The sequence below is a fragment of the Pan troglodytes genome, chromosome 13, assembly GCF_028858775.2.
Source record: "Pan troglodytes isolate AG18354 chromosome 13, NHGRI_mPanTro3-v2.0_pri, whole genome shotgun sequence".
NCBI lineage: Eukaryota > Metazoa > Chordata > Mammalia > Primates > Hominidae > Pan > Pan troglodytes.
In genome coordinates, this window is record NC_072411.2 from 107,267,371 (window position 1) to 107,285,413 (window position 18,043).

Below are 18,043 nucleotides of genomic sequence, written 5' to 3' on the forward strand. Positions count from 1 at the left end.
CACATGTTTTTATCTCCATTTAACTGATAATGAAATTGAGGCAGAGGAAGGTTTAGTAATTTGTTTAAGGTCACATAGCTAATAAGTGGCAAAGCAAGGAATTTCACCCAGGTGTTCTGGCTCCAAAATCCTTGCTTCTGGCCAGTACACTATACTGTTACATTTCCTTCATCTTCCAGTTTCATAATGTCCAAGGATATCGTTATATTTTTGTTGTGTTAACCCAATGCTTTGCAAAACCATACCATGGTGAGTGGTGTACATTTTCAAGCTCCCCATATCACGAAAATGTGGTGCCAGGATTGGATTTGTAGAACTCAGCATTCAGATTGAAGAAAAACAAAATCATTGACCAAAAGTGCTTATAACCAGATATACTTATAACTAATAGGTTAAGTGGAGAATAATTTCCTGAAGAGATGATATTCTCCTTCCATATAGGACTGTGGGATCTTCCTGCTAAATCCTCAGTTGCTTTGAAGAGCTGTAATTGTGAATAATCCTCTCAGATAGCCTGAGAATTCAATTTTGGCTAATGACTATATTACCATTGCAATAGGTAATCTTCGATAACATAACCATATTAAAAATTCCCTAAAAGCAAGACTCTTTCTCACTTTAAATCTCACTGTCTATAGCGCCTTAAGAAAAAATAAACACATCATTTATAGGTATATACGGATGCTGAAATGAGTTAAACAGATTTTTCTGATTTGGTATAAAATATTCTTATCAAGAACCAATGTCAATGTGTATGAGATAGGAGTCACTATTTGAAATCATTAGCTCTTTGCTAATAGATTTGTGGCAATATTTTGGCATATTTCTTTTATTATTAAAAGAAAGCAGATGTCTTGAAAGTATTTTAGATGTAATGTTTTTCCACTAACCTATTTAAAACTCTATCCTTCTAAGGAAATATATTTAATGGAACATTAATAAAAATCAGGTGTATGTGTTCTATTTTAATGTACGTACAAACAAAACTGGTATGTGGTATGACTTTTCTTAAAACACACACTGGTTGAGACCATGTTGAGTCTAATTATGTTGGATTGGGGGAAGACAGCTATTCAGTGAGAGAAGAATTACATAAAAGAGCAGAACTACAATTTAGTTTTCATTTTCATGATGTCTGTGTGTCTGTATACCCTAAAACGAGAGTGTGTCTGATTAATGTGTTAGCATTGTTTGCATGGAGAAAGTCCCTGTATTTGCCCATTTTCACACTGCTCTAAAGAAATACCTGAGACTGGGTAATTTATAAAGGAAAGAGGTTTAACTGACTCACAGTTCTGCATGGCTGGTGAGGCTTCTGGAAACTTAAAATCATGGTGGAAGGGGAAGCAAACATGTCCTTCTTCACAAGGAGGCAGGAGAGAGAAGTACAGAGTGAAGGGGGAAGAAACTCTTATAAAACCATCAAATCTCATAAGAACTCACTCACTATTACAAGAACAGCATGGGGGAACTGTGCCCATGATGCAGTCACCTCCCACAGGGTCCCTCCCCCAACATGTGGGGATTACAATTTGGTTTACAATTCAAGATGTGATTTGTGTCCGGACAGAAACCTTAACCATATCAGTCCTCCAATGTTTATTTCCATGTTTCTATCACTTAGGCTCTGGGCTTAAACCAATTAAGATGACATCAATGTTACTTTCCCTAGAGGAAATGATGGCTACTGTCCATCTGGTAAATGCTGTAGCCCCACCAAAATATGACATCAGTGAGTTCCAAGTTGGGGTATGGGGCAGAAAGACATATTATTACTAGCAAAGATGCATCTCATAATTCAAGAATAAATGCTGGCGCCCAAAATCCTTGTGCCTTACTTATGCAAGTGATCAAATATGGGCTGAGTTCCTGTGTATCAACAGTGAAAAGGAAACACATGTTTCTTCCTTTCCTCATAGTGTCCTCTGTGGATGATGGAGTGCAGACCACAGACCCAAAAAGGAGAGTCTGGTCCTTGCCCTTGCATGGAATAGTGGCACATCTTAGGTGTCTCTTGCTTCAGTTGTAAAATAAACTCCGTGAATACTTTAAGCTTTAACATCCCAAGGTACAGACATTGTGCCTTATGTATCTTTATCTAGGGCCAAGTACATGGAAGATGCTCAGTGTATATGTTTTGGACTTAGGAATGCAAGACACATGTAAGTCTAGGAAGAGTCCTAGAAGTTCTTAGAAATTAACCAGCTAATTAATTATTATTAATTAATATATATTAATATATAATAATACTAATTAATAATAATTAATCTGATTCAGCCATTCTCTCCGTTTCCCAAAGAGCGTCTACCAGCTAAATGTTTATCTGCTCCAAGGTCTAGTTCACCACAGGCAAGTGACAGATAGTTTAACTTCCTTACTATGCAAACATTAATAAAGACAGGTGTGTTTATTTTTACTAGAAGGAAGATGTGTGTGTGTATATATGTGTGTTATAACTGTTAATATATCCTTGCATAGCCAAACTTATGGAATGTTTAGATCTACAGTGTCTAGTTTAGTAGCCACTAGCCACCTGTGGCTATTGAGCTCTTGAAATGTGTCTGATCCAAATGTAAATGTACTTAAAATTTAATACACACACTGGATTTCAAAGACTGAAGCATAAACAAAATAATATAAAAGATCTCATTAATAATTGTTATACTGACTATATGTGGAAATGATAATATATTAGGTATACTGGGTTGAATAAAATATATTATTAAAATTATTTTCACCTGTTTTTACTTTTTTTTTTACATGGCTACTAGAAAACTGAAAATTCTATTTGTGGTTCTTACTCTGTTTTATTGGATGGTGCAGCTCTAGACACAAGCAAATTTGGGTATAGCATGCATGAGATAGTTTGAGTCCTGGGGAAGATCTTTGAGCCTCACATCATCTCTTGGGCAACAGTGCAATTCGGTTTGCCTGGGGCAGTCCTGGTTAGTGCCTGTTGTTCTGTCATAATTATTAATAATGTCTTCACAAACTGTCAGAGGTGTCCATGTATGGATGATAAATTACGTGGCACCCTGCATATAGCCCTACACTCACTTTTATTGTTCGCTCACTGATAAGAGAAGCAGCCTTTCAAGGAAACCTTGGGAACATAACAACCGCAACTCTAACACTGGTACCCTGCAGAGGAGGTTCTGTGTGGCAAGGACCTGGGACTGGAGCTACGGACACTGAGACTTCACATTCTTTTCCATCTCTTGGATTTCGTACTTGGCGCTTCCTTCACAACTCCAGCTACACCATTCTTGATTCCTATGATTTGATAAGTGATGGTGAATTCGGGGAGCGTGTGATAATGTAGCCATGTAGCAACTAATATGAAAAATAATTGCTTAAAAAGCCATGTTCAATTGCATTTCAGTCCAATATCCACAGGAAGAAAAAACAATCAAAATTTCCATCTCTTAAACAGTGTTCACATATAAGTAATTCACAGATGGCAGAGCCCCAAGTGGGTTATGTTCAATCATTCCCAAGAAATGAAACTTACTTATAACCCACAGCATAAGAAGCTGTAAGGATGAATATTTGACGCATTTGATTATGTTGAAATACTGCCTTGAAAACACAGTTGATGCCTGTTATTTTTAGTTGCACTTCATTAGGCTTACTGTAGAGGGAAGAATTTTCACTGATGCCCAGAGATGTGTGTTTTTGAAAAGCTGCAAAAGTTACACTTGTTTTCTAGCTGATTAAATTTATTACAAATTGGTTATTTAAGATGTACACTCTCAGACATGCTGGAGTTTTAAAAAGGGCTTAAATTAGAAAAATCAGATTCTCTGAAAGCTTCAAATTCTATGTATATTGAGAAGCCACTAAATCTGGTATTTGTTATTTAACACCAGACACACAGCAAATAAATTTGTTTCCTTTGTTCCTCTTTTGGTCAACATACCTAATTATCAGAATAGTACAATCATTAATGTGCAAATAGTAATGACTGTTTATCTTTCAAGACAGTATAGCAAATCCAACTCTATTGACTGCTTTTGAATTCAGAAAGAGAATCCTAGAAACAGGATATTTTGGTGAGAGTCTGCTTGTGGGACTTACCTTCCTTTTCTTGATTGTAACCTGGTGTTCTTGGCTTAAGGGCATACCATAAAACCAGGTTCTTGAAATTGATGTTCTCAAACTTGCAATGGAACAGAACTCTAAAACAGATGTGATTTTTTTCTTAATATCCGGTTAACTACCAAGGTTGTTTTGTATTTTAATGACTGTTTATGGTTTTTAATTTAACCCTTAAGGCAAATTGATCCTGCAGGGCGAGAAAATTAAAAACTGGATTCCTGAAAATTATAATACTGTGGTTGTTCTCAGATAGTGAATGGCATTATTTGTTCTAAAACCATTACTTATCTTACATCACCAAAATAATTGACCTATCTTTTCAAAGTCCGTGTGTATTATATATATATATATATATATATATATATATATATATATATATATATAAAATTAAAAAAATAAGCTGGCAGATTTGGGGGTTGTTAAATTAGAAGTTCATGGATAGATTTCAGGGGGGTCTGTTAACTCTCTGAAGTTTTATGCCTTAGCCAGGGGATGGGGGTGTGTTTCATGAAAGAGATTCTATTACTTCAGATTTTAAAAGAATAACAAAAAATCAACCACTGTTTGGGGGTTAGATTAAATAATGTAGGGAAGCCACTAATTCTCACAGTGAGCAGAATGAGAGAAGTTAAGAAGTAGAGAATTATCGCTTCCTCCCTGCAAATATGTATTAAATAATGAAGGTTAGTTCATCATATTATCACCTGTTTACATGATACATAATATGTAAGTTCAAGATTTTAAGATGAATAGAAGTTTTTGCATTTTTTCATTGAGAGGCTAAAAATAACTCTTTAGTCAGTAGCAACACAATTATTAGCAACCCTAAGATTGGGGGTAAAGGACACAGACCGGTGGAGGGAAAACACCCTGAGGGGAAGTGTTTCCAGTTGTCCTGTGTGTTCTACTGAGACAAGAAGGGAAAATATAGTGTTCTTTGGGGCTTTTGGTATTTTGTCAGTGAGGATAGTGGCAGGTGGCTGCTAGTGAGAGTGCATTTTTACAGTGAGTGGCTGCATTCTCTTTACGTCTTGCTAAGATAATATGATGACGTGTTGATTTGAGGAATTTCCCCTCATATGTCACATGTTTTCCCATGTTTGTCACATATATTGAAATTATTGTCAGTATTGCCCCTGGATTAAACTTCCTCAGACCCATGAAAGAAATCATCGAGATATTACAGAGAAATTTAAATAGCTTGATTTCAGGGTTAAAATAATTGATCGCCACTGTGATGTTAGAGGACTTTTGGTTGCAGGTTGCTGACTATCAAAATCCAACATAAGGCAGGGTACAGTGGCTCATGCCTGTAATCCCAGCACTTTGGGAGACTGAGGCAGGTGGATCACCTGAGGTTAGGAGTTCGAGACCAGCTGGCCAACATGGTGAGACCCCGTCTCTACTAAAAATACAAAAAAAATTATCCAGGCTTGGTGGCGTGTGCCTGTAATCCCAAGCACTTGAGAGGCTGAGGCAGGACAATCGCTTGAACCTGGGAGGCAGAGGTTGCAGTGAGCCAAGATCGTGTCACTGCCCTCCAGCCTGGGCAGCAACAGTGAAAACTCCATCTCAAAAAAAAAAAAAAAAAAAAATCCAACATATAACTTACCAAACATTCTGAGTGACCAAATCATATTTTTCTATACATGAGATGTAGAATCAAATATCTGTAGAAACACTGGAACAAAATAAATGTTGTGGGTACTGATGTGTATTAGAAGGATGGCTCTATCCATTGTTTTCCAAAGAGGAGAGATGGATGCTGAAGAGCAAAACAGGGGGAGAAATAGCATGTAATATACTACTGCATTATTTAGAGATACTGAAACTATAAAAGGTTTTTCTTTTTTTTCCCCACCCTGACACAGTGATTTAATAATAGTTCTGGTGTTTGTAACTCCAGCTGTTCACGCTGTGTGCTGATAAGACCAGAGCTTGGAGACACATTGCAGCGATGGCTTTCATATGGCTTTGTTTTTAAGAGATAAAGCTGCTATCCGATAATTCATGGGGCCAAATGTTTACTTCGTTTGGCAAGTTTAGGCAGCTTAATTTTTAAATCAGTTATGCTTTGTAAGACTCAAGTTTCAGGTAGGAAAAAAACTGAAGCCCAGTTTACTCTGCAACAGAGTTTTTCACCGTATCTCAGCAGAAGATGTTAAAACAAATCTGGGTTGCCTGAATGTCTGTACCATGACTAATCAAGGAAACTAAGAAGTGAGATCCCTATTTAGGTGTGTGCTCCCCGATTTTTCTTCTTGGGTCTTAGTTTAACACTGAAAAACTCTAAAAGAAGGATCACTATTTAGGTCGATTTCAGAAATTAACAAGGTAACCATGACATGTCTTTTATATATATATATATATATATATATATATATAATTATACTCTAAGTTTTAGGGTATATGTGCACAACGTGCAGGTTTGTTACATATGTATACATGTGCCATGTTGGTTTGCTGCACCCATTCACTCGTCATTTACATTAGGTATATCTCCTAATGCTATCCCTTTCCCTTCCCCCCACCCCACAACAGGCCCCGGTGTGTGGTGGTCCCCTTTGCTGTTTAGCCTTGATCTGCACACAATGAAAACTGAATGGGTTTTGTTTTCATGTCAAAATAAATTGACTAATCCCTTAGATGCCCAAGATTTCTGCTGTGTGCTTTCTAGAAAGCCTAAGACATGGTTCCTGTCCTCAAGAAACTTACAACCTCGTTACAGAGAACACATCTAAAGCAGTTAAACAGCCCTAGCAGTCGGCAAGCATGTATCAGATTATCAAATAATACAGTTTTAACCATCAAAATGAGTGTCTTTTTTTCCCTTTAGCCTGCACTTTGGTACTCTACTTAGCCTTCCTAACCCGTGAAGGGAATTGCCATGTGCAGTATCTCTATTAGCTGTTATCTCTCTGAAATATAATGTTTACATGACTGCATTTTTTCAAGACTGTGAACTCTTCAGAGGCACAGGCCAGTGTATTCGTTTTTGTATTCAAGCCCCCAGGCACAGTGTCTGGCACTTAAGACGTTATCACAAATATATGACTAGATGATAAAAATCATAAAATCTAGAATCATAAAGTTAGTAATCTTTGAGTTATAACTTTGTAATTTTCTAATAACTGTGTTCAAAACATTTAGAAAGGTCTGATTAGAAGTTTCTGGATAATTTCTTATATCCATTACATCTAAAGATTTCTCCTTCTAAATTTTCCTCCTAGTCCATCTCCCTTAAGAAATTTTTCTAATTTCAGTTGATTTGGAAGAAAATAAAAATACTTCTTGTATGTGAATTAATTAAAAAGAATGAGAACATTTGCGACGTGTTTCTTGGCAAAGCACTAATAAACATCTCAATCTCACTTTCACAATATGGGCAGATGTAATTTGACAGTGTTGTTTGAAATTTTGTAAAGATGATGTTTAAAGTAGTTTTATTTTAAAGACCAAGATCCTGTGTCTGATTGCATCAATAACTCTGTGACCCTAAGAAAATTAGTTAAATAGTGGGTGATTTCCTCAGAAATTCTATGTAATGGAAGGGAAATAATAAATAGAGAAACTGTATGAACTCTAGTTGTTCTTAGGGACTTATCCATCCAAACTAGTGACTTCAAGATTCCAGATGTGAATTATTAAGTTGGTTGGTATGAGTTCAACTTTAGATTTCATTTTAACGTCTCAGTGTTCATAACCAGTCATGCAGTGAGGTTATCTTTCCATCCCAAACACCAATAATCATTTTTTATTGGTCAAATGAATAATATCAAGAAATATTTTTTAAATGCCACACACAGAAAGGCAGCAGCGTAAATGCCTACATATGCGTATGTGTGTACCCTTACCCTCTTTGGAGGGAAAGCTACTACCTAAATTTGAAGGCTAAAGTACATATAGTCATGTTATCGTAAAGTGAAAGTTAAGGGTATGGGTTGTGTCTTCCGTAGGTTCTGAACTTCTATATGTACCTTCCAAATTGTGGACATTTAGTAAAGACTGATGACATAGGAGGAAAGGGTTAATGAGAGTTCACCTTGAGAAGAAGCAAGACAATTGGCCTTGGGAGGAGAAGGAAAATTATTTCTTTGAGCATGGTGTGATTCATAGAAATCTCTTCCGATAGGGGACTTTTTTTTTTTTTTCCTCACAGCATAAACGCTTCTAAAGTACAAGTTTCAATTTGGTTTCTGCTTTCAAAATCTTGTCATACAATGACATTGTACAGACGTTTAAAAGAGTTTTATTTCTTAGGAGAGTGGCCCCTTTCCTAATAGCTCTGTACTTTAAAATAGAATTCTTATTTAGATAAATCACATTTTAAAAAGTAGCTACTGTGTGTGTTTTACGCTTGTGGAAACATATAGCATCCTCATAAGCAGCATGAGAGCCTGTCACCATACAGCTTTTGATGTCTGATTAAATGATCGTAGGGACATCTGGAGGGAGTTAGTTTTGAAGTAACTGGTGTGAAGCACTGGAGAATCCGAAGCCTTCTGACAGACTAAAACCATTAAAAAAAAAATTGCTACTTTTAGCAAATCTTTTTTAACTTGAAACTGGCTGGAAATTTTCAGACTGACATAGCCCTGATATTTTTCAACAGATTTTTTCAGACAGAACTCTCTACCTTTTAAGCAAAGAATGGTTAAGTAGCATTTGTTGCAAAAATCATAAGGGAATATCCTTTGAAAGGAAAAAGTAGATACTGAAAGCAACAGAAGTCAAAATTGATTTGCTTAAAGAAATTGTCTCCTTTTTATCTGCCTTTAATTTTAATCAGTGTATTTTAATTTTTAAAGGACACACACACACACCCCCACATATACACATATATATATATATTTGACATTCAGCTATATTCTTATGAAGACCCAAAGGCATCAAAGCGATTGATATTAATATAAGGTTATGGCATGTTTTGAGCACCTATCAAAAGTTTCTAAATGTCTTGAGTCAAAATTTTATTTGCATAGTCTCATAAAATACAGGCATTGTTTATTTAAAGGTTGTATAATTTGTAATTTGTCCAGCAAGGTTCTCCTAGGATGAGGTGATTTCTTATTGTTTCATGAATAAAATTATGATATACCTACATATATGAATATATTTACAAATCCTGACCTTATGTATGTATATGTGTTATATACATATACATATAACATGTACGTATACGTATATGTTATATATGTATGTGTTATATACATATACATATATACATGTATATGTGTTATATACATGTGTATTGTATACGTATATATACATATATGTATATGTGTATACGTATATATACATATATGTATATGTGTATGTGTATATATGTATGTGTGTATATATACACACACGTGTGTGTGTGTTTGTGTGTATGTTTATCTACATCTCCTGCCTTGAAACCATTGATCATTCTCCACTGCATTCAGGATATTTTAAAATTTCTTGGTATGGCTTTTTAAAAAAAAGACTTTTTTCTCTTTTTTTAAATTGTGGTAAAATATATATATTTACTGTCTTAACAATTTTAAGTGTATAGTTCCATGGTATAAGTACATTCACATTGTTGTGAATCCATCACTACCACCTCTCTCCAGAACTCTTCACCTTCCAACACTGAAACTCTATACTCTTAAACAGTAACTCCTTATTCCCTCCTTTTCCTTGGCAACCACCATTCTGTTATACTTTTTCTCCCTATGATTTTGACTACTCTAGGTGCCTTATACAAGTAGAATCATGCAGTATTTGTCCTTTTTTAATTGTATTTGTCCTTTTTTGACTGGCTTATTTTACCGAGCATAGTATTCTTAACCATCATCCATGTTGTAGCGTATGTCAGAATTTCCTTCCTTGTTAAGGTTGAAAATATTCTGTTGTATTTGTATACAAATATACCACATTTTGCTTATCTACTTATCTCTTGATGGACACTTGAGTTGCTTCCACATTTTACCTAATATGAAAAATGCTACTGTGGATACGGGTGTAAAATATCTCTTCCAGACTCTGCTTTCATTTCTTTCCGGGAGATATCCAGAAGTAGAATTATTGGATCATAGGGTTTATTCTAATTTTCATTTTTTGAGGAGTCACCAAATTCTTTTCCACAGAGGTGTGTCATTTTACATTCCCACCAACATTGCACAAGAGTTCCAATTTCTCCACATCCTTGCCAACACTTGTTGGTTTCTGTTTTGTTTTTAGTAATCATCCTAATGACTGTGAGGTGATATTTCATTGTAGTTTCGATTTGCATTTCCCTAATGCTTAGTGATACTGGGCATCTTTTTAAGTACTTATTGGCCATTCATGTATCTTTTTGGGAAACTGTCTTTTCAAGTCCTTTACTGATTTTTGAATTGTGTTCTTCATTTATTTGTTGCTGAGTTCTAGGAGTTTTCTATATATGCTGGATATTAACTCCTTATCAGATATATGATTTGAAAATATTTTTCTCTTTCTTTACATTGCCCCTTCACTCTATTGTGTCCTTTTGCAGACATTTTTAATTTTCATGAAGTTCAATTTTTCTTTTTTTTTTTTAACTGTGCTTTTTGTATCACATCCAAGAAATCATTACCAAATTCCACATTATGAAGATTTTGCCTTATGTTTTCTTCTAAGAGTTTTATAATTTTGGCTCTTAGGTTTAGGTCTTCGATCTATTTTGAGTTAATTTTTGTACATGGTATTAGATAAGGGTCCAACGTCAGTCATTTGCCTGTGAATATCCAGTTTCCCCAGCATCATTTGTTAAAAAGGTTATTCTTTCCCCCATTGAATGGTCTTGGCACCACTGTTGAAACTCATCCGAACATACCTTAGAGGGTTAATTTCTCAGTCCTTGATGTGGCTTTTTAAAACTTAATCACAACCTATATGCTTAGCTTTATCTCTAGTCACACTGCATGAAGGACCCTATGTATGAGAGTTATAATTTTTCACATGTGCAAAGAAGGCTTCTGTCTGTGGGTCTTTGCCCAGATGTTTCTTCTGCTGGAGGAATGACAAATATCATTTGTCTCCCTTTCTGCTAATGAATGTACAGGTACCCTTCAAAACTTAGTGTAATGGCCTCTTTCTTTACTGATCCTTATCCACACCCTTTCTGCTCTGGACAGAATTTACCACTTCCCACTGATGGCATGCTGGAATACCTCTAGCATAATTTGTTTCACCCCATGTTATAGTTTTCTGCATATGTCTCCTTTATCAATCTAGAAACTTGTAGGTGGCTTGAATTTCCTTCCACATTAGAACACGGCATCATGCCCAACAGCAGCATTTATATATTGTTTAAGGAATGGGGGAATTTTCTAATCACGATTGCTCATTTCAACCATGAAGCAATTTAATTTCAGCTTTGATAGCATTAATTCACATTCTACTTCTGCTAGCGAGTAGCCACGTAATACTACCCAGCACACCTTGGAGGAGGGCTACTTTTCTCTTTCAATTCCAAGTTCATGTCAGTCTTGGACACTTAATTATTAATATATGTGTTCAAATATATTATTTCATCCCATGAAAATCTGCAAGTTCAGCTTTATTGCCTCCATTTTACAGATGACGAAGTTCAGGCTCAGACAAGTTAACTTATTTGCCTTAGATCACAGAACTAACAAGTAGCAGTGCTAGGATTCAGATTTATCTTAACCTGCAGTATAGACTCTTCATTCTACCCCTCAAATCAAATGTTAGCCTTGAGAGTAGCATTTGTCCACATCATGCTGCCATTGCTTTGGGCAATCTTCCTTTGAAACTGCCTCAAAGCCAGTTTATCAGCCCCTCCTCCTAAAAAAAGTCATTTCATCATTTTATAGTCACTATTTTTCCTTCAAAAATGGTGGCGTTCTATTTGATGCCAAAATCTATATTGTACAGTTAGTCTCAGACTGTTTACACAATTTAGATACCTCTGTGAAGGAGAAAATTTTTCCACCACAAAGGAATTTAATGCAGGCATTTAAGACATTCATATTCATAGAAGAATACATTCAGATGGGCTGAAAGCAGCAGAGTTTTAGAACAATTTTTTGTTTATTCAGTTGCCTAGTGATTAAGACATGTAGGTTTTGTCCCTGACTCATCCATTGACTCTTTGTCAGGTTAAGCAAGTGTAATTTAGTTCTGTGTCTGGAAAAGGAAGATTGTCTTCTATATTGGCCACGGTGGAATTGCAAGGTTAATGCCTTCTATCTTGAGTACAGCATTTAGCAGACTGTGGGTGCTTAATATATGTTAATAATAGTGATAATAATGAATGTTGATAATTAAAGGTCTTTTATAATTACTAAATTTTCTATGTGTGTTAAATATAATTAAAGGGAAATGATTTAAATTAACATGCATACATATAAAAACTAGAGCTAGCCACAGCTTTTATTTTTAGCTTCTCAACTAACATCATGAATGTGAATCTTATATTAAGAAATTCAATTATGATGGCAGTTTCACTAGGGTCATGTATAGAGAACCCATGCATGGTTCTACTCTGGAAACTAGAAAGGAAATTTGAGTTGAAAAATATGGGCATGAATGGGAAGCTTCAAGGGACTTTTGTGGTTGGAGCTTGACCAAATGAAGTTGTGCATTGAATATCGTTATTATGAAGTATCTCCATAATACTCCCTTTGAGTTCTACTGGGAGTCAAAGGTACCTTACTGGAAGCTGGGCACCATCCCAGAAATACAGATACAAACAAGACTGCCTGGAGGGTCTATAGAAGATATAGGTAGAATAAAGGAAACAGTAATCATAAATAATAACCCAGGAAATTCAGCTTGGAGATTCATTCTTTGAACTCAAATGCTCAGGGTTACTAAAGGTTATTATTTCTTAAGGTTCTGGCACGGCAGTGGAAGTGTGAGCCATGAGATGTGGAAGGCTAGAGTGGTTAAGAACATGGACTGTAAACATGACTGCTTGGTTCAAAACTAGCTTGACCACTGACTGATTTGCTGGTCAATTTCTGTCAAGTGTTTCCCTTCTTTTGGTCTCACTTTTCTCACCTATAAAGTAATGATAATAAAAGTACTTACCTCACAGGATTGTCTTGAGAAATTGATGAGTGATTATTTGTAAAAATTATTAGAACACATGGTAAGCACTATGTGTGTGTGTTAAATACATATGTATGTTGCATTTGTGCCATGCATGGTTGGATAGAAGGTGTAGGATAAGATAGACTATAGAAGTAAGTTGGAGAGTAATCTGCATTAAAGGCTGAATTTGATCATCTTTAGCTTTAATTTACAGAAGGCACTTAGCACACAGCTAGCAAAAAATATTGATTCCAAAGTTAAGCATTAAATGCATACTGAGTGTCTTTTGCTTATAGAGACCCTTGCAAGTTCTTTTAATTTCAAAAAAAAAAAATTCCTCCAAAGGCAAGTTCTTAAGGCAATATTGGAACTACATCAATGAACCCAGCCCTGGCTTTCTTCTCTTGATATGAAATGTTGTCTTCCTTATAATTATTTTGTTTAAGTTGAAAACCTAGAAGGAAACAGGAAAGGACGGATTATTAAGCAACAAGGCAGTTTCAAATGGTTCAAACCTGTCATCCATCTCCTGAGGTTTTCTGGAAGCCCCCTTCCCTTGTACGCTTCTCTAATTTGCTAGTCCTGCTGCCTTTATCTTGACTCACCTTCCTCACTTGTTTGCAGGGTGGATATCTTCTCATTCATTAAGACAAGGTTAAAATACCACCTCCTTTTTCTATCCCTTTTCTGAAACTCTACTTCCAAGCAGAAGTGTAGTATTTTTTTATGTAAATATTTTATGTAATATTTTTAAAGCAATGTATGTTAATACGTTCGTTGAGGTCATAATGAAAGTATGTTATTGGAGAAATTAGTGTTTAATATAGGACCAAAATATCAGAGGTCAGACATGAGTCACAGAGAGCACAGCGTGGATGCCTTCAGATCACACACTTGTTCCTGGAATGAGGCATGCCCTGCTGTGCCCACAGAGCTACCTGTTCCCTCCTCAGTTCCTGCTCCCCGCTCCCACCCAAGCCCAGAAAGAGTGATTTATACTTCTGTCATGAACAGTAGGACCACTCTTATTTACATTTGTGTGTCTCTTTCCTTCCCTTCCTTCCCTTGGAGTGGAAGTGTACTGAGGATGGAGAATGTATTTTTTTATCTTTGCAAGCCAGCAGTAGCATGTGGTAGGTATTTAATAACTGATGATTGAATAAATGAAAGAATGCTTAAAAGAAGCAATGGATAAGCAAATGAAAAGAAAAAAAGAATAAATTATCAGAGAGAAATTAAGAAAAGAATAAAATGTTTTTAAAGGTAATGTACAGTATATTTTTGTATCTTTTGCAGTGCTCAGTTTTTAAAAATAAACATGTATTTTAATTTATTCAGCACGAAATTTATTTATCTATATCTTATATCTATGTCTGTATAAGAAAATAAAACAGAGCAGATACAGGTCTCTGAGAGTATTATGACATTTCTGTATTTTTAATGTACTTCAAACTCCATCCTTCCAAGTCAGCTTCTTTCATTTTAAATATAGTTGCAGTGGGGGTGAGGGAGGGGGTTTGCTTGGAAATTATTGTATTATTAATTAATCTATTATATATATTCAACTTCAGTCTCTGGTCAGTGTTTTGTTAGCAATTTGCAAATATGCAATTATCTCTGTATATTTGGGATAGTAGTTATAGAAACTACCAAAGTAACCATTTAAAGCTAAAATTTGGGATTTTATCACTGCAAACATTTATCTTTTCTTTGTGTTGGGGACATCATAATCCTTGTAGCTATTTTGAAGTGTATAATGTATTAACCCTAATTTGATCATTATACATTGTATGAATGTATCAAAGTATCACATGCACCCTCAAAACATGTACAACTATGATGTACTAATAAAAAATATAAAAAAATAAAATTTTATATTTTAAAAAATAAAGTCAAAATTTGAGTTTTCCTGGATTTCTAAATTTGTTTTGATGAATTAATGAACTAGAAATTAGTCTTTGCAAGGACCAAAGGATGCAGGTAGAAAAATGCTTAGGAGTTTGTTATGATTCAGGGCACAGGAGGCAACCACCCAAATTACCAGCATGATTCCTTTATCCATGTAAACTCAGCAGTTGATTCAGTAATAATTATAAAACACCCACAACTACACTTATTTTGTGCTAGTTATTTTTCTAAATGCTTTAAATATATTATTTCATCGAATCCTCTTAACACCCCCATGAGGTGGTCCCATTGATATTTCTGTTGATAAGGAAATGAGGTACATAGAGGTTAAGTAAATGTCAAATTGTTTAGTTGTAAAGCAAATAAATCGCAGAAATATTTATGAAATAAAATGTACATATCTTGGATAAGGGAATAGAACATATAAGAGATGTCAAGAATAATTCCCACTTTTCATGTTTGGGTAGTAAAGCATGTAGGTATTCTACCAACTGACATACAGAACATAGGATCTGTTTGTAGGCAAAGATACAAGTAGAGATGCTTGGAAATAAAAAAAAATGCATATCCAAACTTTGAAGTCATTGGTGATTTCAGAATAAGACCAGTTTCTATAAAGGGAAGTGAGGTAAAAACTGTTCTGCTATTAGTTGGAAAAGATACTCGAGGCAAAGCATTGGGAACAGCCCTGTGGAACTTACAATCACATTGAGGAGAACATGCACAGGTTAAATTTTATAAGCTAATAACAATTTAAGAACTAATTCCAAGTGTCAAAATACAATTTAAAATGGTTCAGTGGAAAAACAAGGGACTTTTTTATTTTTTTATTTTTTTGAAGAATGGCACATGTAATTCATGAGAGTGTTGAACATCTACATCTTGGGAAGTGAGAGATGCAGCTGTGCTTCAGGAAGAAGTGGAATCTGAGATCCAAGCAATTGCTTCTGCTTCACTCTTTCATAGATTTCATCATGTTTACCTGTTTACCTGCCCACTGTCTTCCTCCACGTTGGGGAGACATGCGTGGCTGCTAAGAACTCTGCTTTTCCCATCTGCAGAGAGGAACTAATTCCTTCCTAAGCTTTAGGGAAAAAAAGTCTGATTGGCCCAAAATGGCCACTTTACCCAAGCTATGGCACTTTAAATCAACCATGGCAATGGGGGGTGTGGGGAATGTTCTGCAGACATTTGATGTATGTTGCCAGTGGGAGAAGAGCAGTTTTCACCATGTGGAAGACTGCGCAGACATTCCCATAAGTGTATACCCAGAGTCAAGGCCAGGTATGAATAATCAGTATTGGCAGTGAGTGCCGTAAGTTCAGGGAAGAACTCAGTGCCATGTGGTCAAGGGAGCTTCAAGGAAAAAGATGGCTTGATGTGGACTTTAAAGAAAGGGTAGGCATTTGATAAGCATAAAAAAGTCAGTGTGCAAATTCACAGCAACAAAGATGTGTAAGTCATGTTGGATAGAGGAAGACCTTTCTGGGCAGAGTTAAATTTGAAAGCACTGTTTCTCAAAGAGTAATCAAAAGACCCCTTCCCTCAGAAACACCGAATAGGGTTGCAAAAATGCTAATTTGAGGGCTCCAACTCAGTCTGTTGAATAAAAATCTTTGGGAACAAGGTCTGGGAATCTGCATCTTAGACAAATATCCTTTAGCTATTGCAGTCTCCAGTGTAATAACAGCATGGAGTGAATTGAGGTTATAAAGAAAGGCTGGACCTGGCCTCAATAGGGCAAGCTGCTTAGGCACAGGAAGATGAGGTCAGCTATTTCCACATTGGTGCTTAGAGGGAAGAAACCCTTAGAAGCACCATCTTTATGAATTTATTCAAAGATGCCACAGATAGAGTGAGAAGATTACAATATATTTGACAAATTAATAAACACACTGGAGTTGTGAAAAATAACTGTAGAATTTTGCATGAAATTGTGAAGTTGTAAAAACAGAAACAAAGTGAGACATTCTGTTGACGACAACAGTAGTGATAAAACACACACACAAAAAGCTTTTTGTTTCCATAGAATAATTTCACATGGCCATAAAGATATCCTGACCTAATACATAATTTAAACCCTAAGCACGTATTTTTTATTTCATTCTGTGCTATGGTTTGGTTCTAGTTTGTTTGTTACCATCAAAAGTCATGTTGAAATTTGGTCCCCAGTGTAGCCGTGTTGGGAAGTGGGGCCTAGTGGGAGATGTTTGAATCATGGGGGCGGATTCCTCAAGAGTGGCTTGATGCTGTTCTGGTGGTAGTAACTGAGTTCTCTCTCTGGTGAGAATAGATTAGTTCCTGCAAGAATGGATTAGTTCCCAAGAAAGTGGGTAGTTATAAAGCCAGAATGCCCAATGGATTTTCTCTCTCTTTGCATTTTTTGCTTCTGCTTTAACCTTCCCTGCCATGTTGTGATGCAGCACAGAAGCCCTTGCCAGGAGCCAGGGCCATGCCCATGAACTTTGCAGCCTGCAGAACCACATGCTAAATAAATATTTTAATAAATTACCCAATCTCAGATACTCCATTATAGGAACACAAAATGGACTAAGACAGCCCCCATTTATTCATACTTATTATTATCAGCCTCATTGAACAAGTAGACAAAACAACCACAAGAACAACAAAACCTTACCATCTCCATGGGTAAGGGAATTATGTCTCATATAGGACACAGAAGGAATAATTTAGTACACAGACTCTCTCGGGTCTGGGAAAGTTAATATATCTCATGTAACTAACTGACATTCACCAAACGTAAGAACAGATAAAGTTTCCCCTGACAGACCCTGTGCATATTTTCTGCTCTCAATTTGGCTGAGGTACTAATCTTAATCTGATTGTGTTGAACAGAACAACCCACCCTTTTAGCATTTCTTTGTCTGGCAGGAGTCCTGACATTTGGTCGCATGGTTAACATCAAACACGAAGAGAAATTGCTTCTGGTAATACAGTTAAGATGGGTGCCTTTTTCCTGAAAGTTAGCAAT

The 18,043-nt window shown here is 35.9% G+C and overlaps 1 protein-coding gene across 6 annotated transcripts in view; it reads left to right on the plus strand.

Annotated features, from left to right (window-relative positions):
- Window positions 1-18,043, plus strand: part of PARD3B (par-3 family cell polarity regulator beta) — a 1,071,110-nt gene that overhangs the window by 492,719 nt on the left and 560,348 nt on the right. The gene's annotated exons all lie outside the window — the stretch shown is intronic.